Source organism: Physella acuta, unplaced genomic scaffold, assembly GCF_028476545.2.
Source record: "Physella acuta isolate Inbredline_101_S28 unplaced genomic scaffold, ASM2847654v3 ptg002014l, whole genome shotgun sequence".
In the NCBI taxonomy this organism is placed as follows: Eukaryota; Metazoa; Mollusca; class Gastropoda; family Physidae; genus Physella; species Physella acuta.
Window position 1 is genome coordinate 15,685 of NW_026733519.1, and position 10,639 is coordinate 26,323.

The 10,639-nt window shown below is 39.7% G+C and overlaps 2 non-coding genes across 2 annotated transcripts; both read left to right on the plus strand.

The window, feature by feature from the left end:
• The first annotated feature begins 1,513 nt into the window (after positions 1-1,513).
• On the plus strand, positions 1,514-1,632 carry LOC131931714 (5S ribosomal RNA). The gene has a single exon (XR_009384325.1). It is a non-coding gene; the product is annotated as a 5S ribosomal RNA (ribosomal RNA).
• Positions 1,633-9,800: 8,168 nt separating this feature from the next.
• On the plus strand, positions 9,801-9,919 carry LOC131931715 (5S ribosomal RNA). The gene has a single exon (XR_009384326.1). It is a non-coding gene; the product is annotated as a 5S ribosomal RNA (ribosomal RNA).
• Positions 9,920-10,639: the final 720 nt, after the last annotated feature.

Below are 10,639 nucleotides of genomic sequence, written 5' to 3' on the forward strand. Positions count from 1 at the left end.
GAAAGAAAGCGGTATACTTAAAGACAAAAGAATACCCTGTGTTAAAGCGGAACCAGCTAAGATTAAAGCTTAAAGTAAAGGCCTGCCCTGTCGCAGAATGTTAAAGTGGCCGGTGAAAGATCCCCGCGCCAGGCTAAAAGCAAGCTGTACACTTATTACTTAACGAGGGCTTCTTCAGGTCTTGTCTGTAGGACAATTCAGTCACAATAACAGGCAGACCAGGCCAGCCCTGGATATAAGCTAATTCATTTTATGCGCTGCTTCGACAGTCAATGAATATGGAGCTGCGGTCAGACTTTCAAACAAACCGCCTGAGTATTTAAAATGGGAAACAATATTTATTAATATTATCACCAACTAGATCTAGATTATATAGGCTACAAGGAAACCCAGAACCAGACTGGAAAGAAGTAAATTTACTCCCACTAATGATGACTTATCACTAATACTAATAATTAAAAAAAATGTTTAAAAAAATTAATTGCTCAAACCTAATAATCATTACAATCAAGCATCAAGTCTGATAGCCAACATTGGACCTAAAATCTAGATCTATTAGTTTTTACTGAACTAAATCTTATGTTATTTACTAATAATTACTAATGCATTTAATTATTAATACCTAGGCTACTCATTCCTACAGAATCTAGAAATTCTAGATCTAGACTCTAGAGAAATACTGGCGTCCCAGGCCAACCTAACCTTTTAAGCAACATCCTTAATTAGCATTTAATTAACCATGGATCGCCTGCCTTTTTTTTTTCACCGTGAAATTATTATTGTAATTTTTGAAACAGTATTTTGAATAGATCTACCCTCCTGTTTATATTATTTTAGTTAAGCTAGAGCGTTAGATCTAGAATTCTAGATCGTCGCCTAGTTGCGTGTTTTAAAATGAAGCCAGAATATTAATAGACTGAAAATAAATGTGCCAGTTGTCGTGGGAAAAGGTTAAAAGAATAATTAATAAATGAAAAGCATTGAACTATTTCTCAAACATTAAATTAGTAGACTTGTAGGCGGCTAGATCTAGATCTATGTGATGAGTTGGATTAAAATTGAATGAATTCGTGCAGAATGTTTCGGAAGGAGTGAGTGAGCGGGAGACCCAAAAAAGTTAAAGTATCGCCTTTCCGATAGATCATTTCACATGAAAGCGATAGTTAAAGGACAGGTCGGATGCAGGGGGCACCTGGTTTTCTGATTTTAGTCAAGGAAAATGGGGAAAATGTATTTATTTTGTATTTTACAACGCGCGATGCTCGAAAATTAGTAGCTCAGGGAAGTCTACCGGTGGTTACCGCCTCAGGTTAAAAATAGCGACCAATGGCTGTAGAGGGAAAAAAAGGCACATAGTATTCGATATTAAAACAATGTTTCGCTTTTGTGGAGATTTAGGGCGTTTTTTATTATTGAAATAATATGAGGAAAGCAGTGAAATCATTATTGTAGCCACGAATAACTGCTGATTTCGTTTGAGTATATTTATAAGCCCCAATTTTCTCACACAGATGTCTACGGCCATACCACGTTGAAAATACCGGTTCTCGTCCGATCACCGCAGTCAAGCAACGTCGGGCGTGGTTAGTACTTAGATGGGTGACCGCTTGGGAACACCACGTGTTGTAGACTTTTTTTCATCTTTTGTCTTTTATTTTTTGCCCCACTGGACACCTATTCTTACCACCTGCACTCTTTCCTAAGTTCACCACATACCTGTGAACACTTTTGTAATATCGAAATATTTTTTGTTTGTTTCTTTTGTGCCTTCACGGTAGGCTACCTCGATCCTACCCACCCATGGAAACAAACCCCTTAAAAACCAACAAAGGAAAGATGACCACTCTGCCCAAATTAAATAAATAAACTAAGTAGGCTACAACCTAATAATTAGAAGTAACTCAGTAAGTTAAATAAGGGGTAGGTATGGAAAACATTCGTGTAGGGGTTACAACCACTCGAGCTAATTCGGAAACGTATGGGTGGCCCCTAATAAGGGCCGGATGGGTAGAACAAATGGGTGGTCCTGGGTTGAGTTTAACCGCCGAAGCCGTACAGGGTGCGACCTTGACGTTTCAGAGCATAGACGACATCCATAGCAGTGACGGTCTTCCTCTTGGCGTGCTCAGTGTAGGTGACGGCATCACGGATGACATTTTCAAGGAACACCTTGAGGACACCTCTGGTTTCTTCGTAGATCAGACCAGAGATACGTTTGACACCACCTCTGCGAGCAAGACGACGGATGGCTGGCTTGGTGATACCTTGGATGTTATCACGCAACACCTTCCTGTGACGCTTGGCGCCTCCTTTGCCGAGTCCCTTACCACCTTTGCCTCGGCCAGACATATTGAATTTTTCTTCTTTGTTGATGAAGGAGTGTTCGAAAAACGCCGTCTGCAGAGAAACTCGCTCCTTATATACGGTCCTGGGCTCGAGTTCGTTCAATATGGCGGACACCGCCCAACCAAAAGCGGTCGGCGAATGAGCCAGCCAATGAAAAAGCAGCTTGCCGTGTCGACTGGAATGTTGCTGGCTTGTCGGCTAACGGTGTCGTTTTCAAAGTCATTTTTTCACCTATTCTGCTATGCGACCCTTGGATAAAAAATAAAGAGTTTCATTGCCCACACGTGTAGGCATAGAAAAGATCCACGTTTGTCATGTTAAAATATGATATTAGACGTTATTTTCACCGTTTTGTGCGAATAAAACTGAAATATTTCCCTACACCTAATTATGCGAGTACGAGCGAGCTCATTATGCGAGTACGAGAGAATCTCGAACGCTGATTGGTCGAGTACGAACGAAATAATATTCTCGTACTCCGCTCCGTACTCGCAGTGGTTTGTTTACATCGTGAAACGAATAGGTTAGTTAGGCTTCTAATAATTAAATAATCTATGGCGTGTAGTCGTTAAGAATAATTTCTGCTCTCCGATTAAGATCTAGATATCTAGCTCTAACCCTAAAGGGTTTTTCTTTTTTTTTTTTTATATATATATTTTAAAAAGCAATGGATAGGGTGGTGGGTGGGTGAAAGAAAAATATAAAATTTATTCTCTCCTTTCTTCACATTTGAGATAAATAAAACAATATCAACAGCATGCATACACGAATTCAAATAGCAATGTGATGTGTGAGTTGAATTAAAGAGATAAATGAATAGAACCTATCTCCCGCATCCCCCAGAATAATACTAATAGATGTAGTAGTAGTAGTAGTAGTAGAGTGGCAGACATGGGCAGGGGGTGTAGTGGGTGGGTGGGTGGAAACTCGTGAGGTGGGGGGACCTTCACTGCTAATCTGAACGTTGTCAGGTGGTCCTAAAAAGGACCTTGGTTGAGGACAGGGGGTGGTGGTTTGGGCTTAAAAGAAACCTCTTAAGCACGCTCACCACGGATACGTCTGGCTAGCTGGATGTCCTTGGGCATGATGGTGACACGCTTGGCGTGGATGGCGCACAGGTTGGTGTCTTCAAACAGACCGACGAGGTAAGCCTCGCTAGCCTCCTGCAGGGCCATGACAGCGGAGCTCTGGAAGCGAAGGTCAGTCTTGAAGTCCTGGGCGATTTCTCTGACCAGGCGCTGGAATGGCAGCTTGCGAATGAGCAGCTCAGTGCTCTTCTGGTAACGACGGATTTCTCTCAGGGCGACGGTTCCAGGCCTGTAACGATGGGGCTTCTTAACACCGCCGGTGGCTGGTGCTGACTTTCTGGCGGCTTTGGTGGCCAGCTGTTTACGTGGGGCTTTGCCTCCAGTAGATTTTCGGGCGGTTTGTTTGGTACGAGCCATCTTTTTTTTTTTGAATGATCTTAACTGACTGTTAAGGAAATGCGGCAGCTCAGCGCTGCTGGCCCTTTTATAACCGTCCGCCAAACCCTTAGCGCAACGAAGCTCTCCCATTGGACGAGTACGAGTTTAACGACGCTGATTGGCCAGTAGCAGCCACACAACGTTGAGACAGCGTCGACATAGCAGATTATTTTTAGACACGGTATCCAGCCGAGCGATCTATTAATAGCAGACAGGGCCGATAACACAAAATATTCTTCGTTCAAATGAAATCCTTGGTTGTGCCGCTTGTCAATGGAATCCGGTGTGTTTGCTTCTGTCGTCTTCAATGAATTATGAATGTGTGTGTGAGTGATTAGAAAAGAACCCAACATAGACTGCCTGAAACAATTTAGATCTAGACCTAGTCTATAGACCTAGGTAGATATTCTGACCCGATTCGACCGCCCGATCGGCGGTATTTACACAGTGTGTAAATAAATGAGGGGGAAGGATTAATAAAAACATATTTGGTTTTAAAAAGAAGAAGATATAAAATAAAAAGGGTAGACTAGCGGTAGGTTAAAGAATAGAATTTTAAAATAACGACCACCCTTATTTGTTGTAGACAGGGGTTAAACGGAGCACATTTAAAGAAAAATAGATTCTATTTTCATTTGTATCTATGAACGAATACCCCTAAAATATGTCCAGTTACTACTATTAATATGACCGCCCCCTCCCTGTTCTGCTCGTGTAAACCAGTGTAAGTATTATACATCTATAATAATGATCTCATACTGCTAGTGATTGACATGTTGATACGTTATTAATAAAGTTTGAAACAAGTAGGGTAGGGTAGGGTAGGGTAGGAAAACTCGATTTTTGTTCATTGACACACAACGAAAGCTAATTGGGTAAACTTTGGTTGTCCTGAAAAGGACAGTAGTAGGCTAGGTGGACAGTGGGCAGCAGGGTGACACTGTTTAGCTCTTGCCACCGGGTGTCTTCTGTGACTTCTTGGGCAGAAGCACGGCCTGGATGTTGGGGAGGACACCACCCTGGGCGATGGTGACACCCGACAAAAGTTTGTTCAACTCTTCGTCGTTACGGATGGCCAGCTGGAGGTGACGAGGAATGATTCTTGTCTTCTTGTTGTCTCTGGCAGCGTTGCCGGCCAACTCGAGCACTTCAGCGGCCAAATACTCGAGGACGGCGGCTAGGTAGACTGGGGCACCAGCACCGACACGCTCAGCATAGTTTCCTTTCCTCAACAGACGATGAATACGTCCGACTGGGAATTGAAGGCCTGCCCTGGAGGAGCGAGACTTGGACTTTCCCTTGACTTTACCGCCTTTACCACGTCCGGACATTGTGAGTTGGTTAGGAGCGAGAAGAAATACAGCGACTAACAGCGATACGGCTGCAGGCGATGAATGAAGACTTAACGGCGAGATCGGCCCTTTTATACGAAACGGCGAGGAAATCCGTTCGTCACCAAGCGAGCGTTCTGATTGGCTGCGCAGCGGCTTGGCGTTCGTACTCGTACTCGTACTCTCCAAATTTCCTCGCCGTTTCATATAAAAGGGCGGCCGGCGGTCGGTTCGCCTCATTTCTGTTCAAGCCATTGAAAAGAAAACAACATGCCACCTAAAGTTTCTTCCAAGGGAGCCAAGAAGGCCGGTAAGGCTAAAGCCGTACGCACCGGTGACAAGAAAAAGAAGAGGAGGAGAAAGGAAAGCTACAGCATCTACATTTACAAAGTCTTGAAGCAGGTGCACCCTGACACTGGCATTTCCTCCAAGGCCATGTCCATCATGAACTCCTTCGTCAACGACATCTTTGAGCGCATTTCAGCTGAAGCCAGCCGTCTTGCCCACTACAACAAGCGCAGCACCATCACCTCCAGGGAGATCCAGACCGCTGTCCGTCTCCTCCTGCCCGGTGAGCTGGCCAAACACGCCGTCAGTGAAGGCACCAAGGCTGTCACCAAGTACACCACCAGCAAATAAACACAACAGCAAACAACCACCTGGCTTGCTTGTTGTGGCTCTACTACTCGGCCCTTTTCAGGGCCTCCACCCATTCCCAATTAGCTCGGTTTGGTTTACATTGAACGAGTTTTCCCTCCCTCCCTCATCCACCCACCCACTCTGTGTAGCTGCCATGTTACAGTTTTTTTTTTTTTGTTTAGTCATTCTTTTCTTTAATAAGTAGAGATAGATATACATACATACATAGGCCTACATAGTAATATGCCTATCCCAACAACTGCACACACTATTCTCTTAACACATTTCATGCTAATTCTATCCTTTAAACTAGACATAAAAAGGCCACATACTTATTACTGGGTGGCTCCTTTTTTTTAAAAACACTATTTCATTCTGCATCTCACACAGGGCATCAGCACACCTCTATGCATATCATTTATTGTGTGTTGTTTGGCATAGATCCAAGGGATGAATGGGATTTAATAGTTTTAATTCAGATTATAAGGCTGGCTGTTGTAATAGGAATTATTAGCCAACACTTTGATTCTTATCACCAGTGCTAACTGCCATTTTCATTACAATACATCCATTCTGGTGGGTTGGTTTTTTTCTGTCTTCATTATATATGTTGAACATAACTGTGTGAGTGTGGCTTTTGGTGTTTTTATTATTTTTGTTTTTCTTTCATTAAAGCTACCATGTCAGATTGCTAAGGCATGCATCTGCCACCATTTGTTCACTGATATACTTTTTTCCTACTACCATCATATCATATGATTCTTTTGGTTTTGTCTTTTGCTAGGCCTGGCTTGAAAATGAGTTGGTTACACTTCTGCACAACATACATTCTCTTTAACAAGACAAAACAACAATTAAATACTCTGAACTTTTTTTTTTTATTATCATATATATACTTTTTTTTTTTTCAAAATACAGAAAATAAAAAATAACATGAGCTCAAGTACACAGCTTTCAAGAAGTTCATGGTTTTCTTTGCCAGCCTGCACAATGATTTCAGCACAGATTAAATTTAAACAATCAAAAGGAGGTTGATCTCTTACCGGCTGACGAGAAAGTTTGCGCAGAAGCATCATTTCTTAAGCCCCTGGTCAGTTGGAGTTGTAAAATGATGAGGTTTTCTTAACATTTGCCCTGGGGCATACATTTATGGTCCTGGTACTAGTTCTATACTGACAAGGATTCTTTCAAAGCAACTTGAGCCCAAAGGGAAGTATTTATATGCCTGCAACATAGCTGTGATTAATAAAGAATGAATTTCAATGCAAAAAATAATAATTTGAATCCCTGCAAGCTCCTTTCACATAAACCAGAGAGAAAAAAATGTATGCCAGTCTATAACATATACAATATAAATAAATTAGATTGAATATAAAGATTTTTTTTATTCCTCTCATTAGTTCAACCCTTCTCTTTTTATATAAACACCCAAGGCAGACGCTTGAGTAAATTAATATCCTTCCATATATTATAGAAGCATAAATAAATATGTGTAAAAAGTATTTCATATATGTATATATTTTTTTAAATATATATATATATATATATATATATATATTTTTATATATATATTTATTTATAATGTAAAAATATTGAATATATATACATAGACGAATATTGTATATATGTCTATATATACGTATGTATATATATGCATGTTTTGTGTATATATATATATATATATTTACATGTGTGTCTAAATGTATATTCATTGAATATATATTTGAATGTATATTCAAATATATATATTTGAGTGTAGACGAAAGACGCTCAAGTAAAATAATATCCTTCAGAATATTATAATTATAAGTTTTTTTCTTCTACCCCAGCAAACAGAAGGATATATATATACACACATATATATAATTTATATTTACAAATATATATTATATAAGAATTAATATATATATTCATAATACATATATATATATATATATATATATAATATATATATATATCTATATATATATAAGTATATATATATATATATATATGTATAAATAAATAAGTTATATATATAGATATATTCATATATAATGTATTTATTATGTAAATATATGTATATATCAGTGTGCGTATATAAAGGTATGTATATATGTTCAAATATATTTATTTGTTTGTTCGGATACATATATATCTGTTGTGTGTATTAAATTGCGCTCTTCTGTCAGTTTTTTCATTTGACGACAGTCGGTTAAGGTACTGGCCCCAGCCTAAAGATATTAGTAGAGTCTTCATAATGTGATGCCATGGGCTAGCAAAAAATAAATGAAGAAAAATCACATAGCAGGACAAATTGACATTTTACATGCTTTCAAACTTAAACTGAAATCAGAAAATGATGTGAAATTCATCTTGTGTATATAGAAAAATAAGCATTGTGCCAAAATCCTAATCATTGGTATTAAAAATGACATCAGCTTAATTTAAAAACTGGAAATTGTTTTGCCCTGCCGGATGAGATACCGGTAGCAGACACAGGGTTCCAGGCTGATGAAAGAAAGCGGTATACTTAAAGACAAAAGAATACCCTGTGTTAAAGCGGAACCAGCTAAGATTAAAGCTTAAAGTAAAGGCCTGCCCTGTCGCAGAATGTTAAAGTGGCCGGTGAAAGATCCCCGCGCCAGGCTAAAAGCAAGCTGTACACTTATTACTTAACGAGGGCTTCTTCAGGTCTTGTCTGTAGGACAATTCAGTCACAATAACAGGCAGACCAGGCCAGCCCTGGATATAAGCTAATTCATTTTATGCGCTGCTTCGACAGTCAATGAATATGGAGCTGCGGTCAGACTTTCAAACAAACCGCCTGAGTATTTAAAATGGGAAACAATATTTATTAATATTATCACCAACTAGATCTAGATTATATAGGCTACAAGGAAACCCAGAACCAGACTGGAAAGAAGTAAATTTACTCCCACTAATGATGACTTATCACTAATACTAATAATTAAAAAAAATGTTTAAAAAAATTAATTGCTCAAACCTAATAATCATTACAATCAAGCATCAAGTCTGATAGCCAACATTGGACCTAAAATCTAGATCTATTAGTTTTTACTGAACTAAATCTTATGTTATTTACTAATAATTACTAATGCATTTAATTATTAATACCTAGGCTACTCATTCCTACAGAATCTAGAAATTCTAGATCTAGACTCTAGAGAAATACTGGCGTCCCAGGCCAACCTAACCTTTTAAGCAACATCCTTAATTAGCATTTAATTAACCATGGATCGCCTGCCTTTTTTTTTTCACCGTGAAATTATTATTGTAATTTTTGAAACAGTATTTTGAATAGATCTACCCTCCTGTTTATATTATTTTAGTTAAGCTAGAGCGTTAGATCTAGAATTCTAGATCGTCGCCTAGTTGCGTGTTTTAAAATGAAGCCAGAATATTAATAGACTGAAAATAAATGTGCCAGTTGTCGTGGGAAAAGGTTAAAAGAATAATTAATAAATGAAAAGCATTGAACTATTTCTCAAACATTAAATTAGTAGACTTGTAGGCGGCTAGATCTAGATCTATGTGATGAGTTGGATTAAAATTGAATGAATTCGTGCAGAATGTTTCGGAAGGAGTGAGTGAGCGGGAGACCCAAAAAAGTTAAAGTATCGCCTTTCCGATAGATCATTTCACATGAAAGCGATAGTTAAAGGACAGGTCGGATGCAGGGGGCACCTGGTTTCTGATTTTAGTCAAGGAAAATGGGGAAAAATGTATTTATTTTGTATTTTACAACGCGCGATGCTCGAAAATTAGTAGCTCAGGGAAGTCTACCGGTGGTTACCGCCTCAGGTTAAAAATAGCGACCAATGGCTGTAGAGGGAAAAAAAAGGCACATAGTATTCGATATTAAAACAATGTTTCGCTTTTGTGGAGATTTAGGGGCGTTTTTTATTATTGAAATAATATGAGGAAAGCAGTGAAATCATTATTGTAGCCAGAAAAGGACGAATAACTGCTGATTTCGTTTGAGTATATTTATAAGCCCCAATTTTCTCACACAGATGTCTACGGCCATACCACGTTGAAAATACCGGTTCTCGTCCGATCACCGCAGTCAAGCAACGTCGGGCGTGGTTAGTACTTAGATGGGTGACCGCTTGGGAACACCACGTGTTGTAGACTTTTTTTCATCTTTTGTCTTTTATTTTTTGCCCCACTGGACACCTATTCTTACCACCTGCACTCTTTCCTAAGTTCACCACATACCTGTGAACACTTTTGTAATATCGAAATATTTTTTGTTTGTTTCTTTTGTGCCTTCACGGTAGGCTACCTCGATCCTACCCACCCATGGAAACAAACCCCTTAAAAACCAACAAAGGAAAGATGACCACTCTGCCCAAATTAAATAAATAAACTAAGTAGGCTACAACCTAATAATTAGAAGTAACTCAGTAAGTTAAATAAGGGGGTAGGTATGGAAAACATTCGTGTAGGGGTTACAACCACTCGAGCTAATTCGGAAACGTATGGGTGGCCCTAATAAGGGCCGGATGGGTAGAACAAATGGGTGGTCCTGGGTTGAGTTTAACCGCCGAAGCCGTACAGGGTGCGACCTTGACGTTTTCAGAGCATAGACGACATCCATAGCAGTGACGGTCTTCCTCTTGGCGTGCTCAGTGTAGGTGACGGCATCACGGATGACATTTTCAAGGAACACCTTGAGGACACCTCTGGTTTCTTCGTAGATCAGACCAGAGATACGTTTGGACACCACCTCTGCGAGCAAGACGACGGATGGCTGGCTTGGTGATACCTTGGATGTTATCACGCAACACCTTCCTGTGACGCTTGGCGCCTCCTTTGCCGAGTCCCTTACCACCTTTGCCTCGGCCAGACATA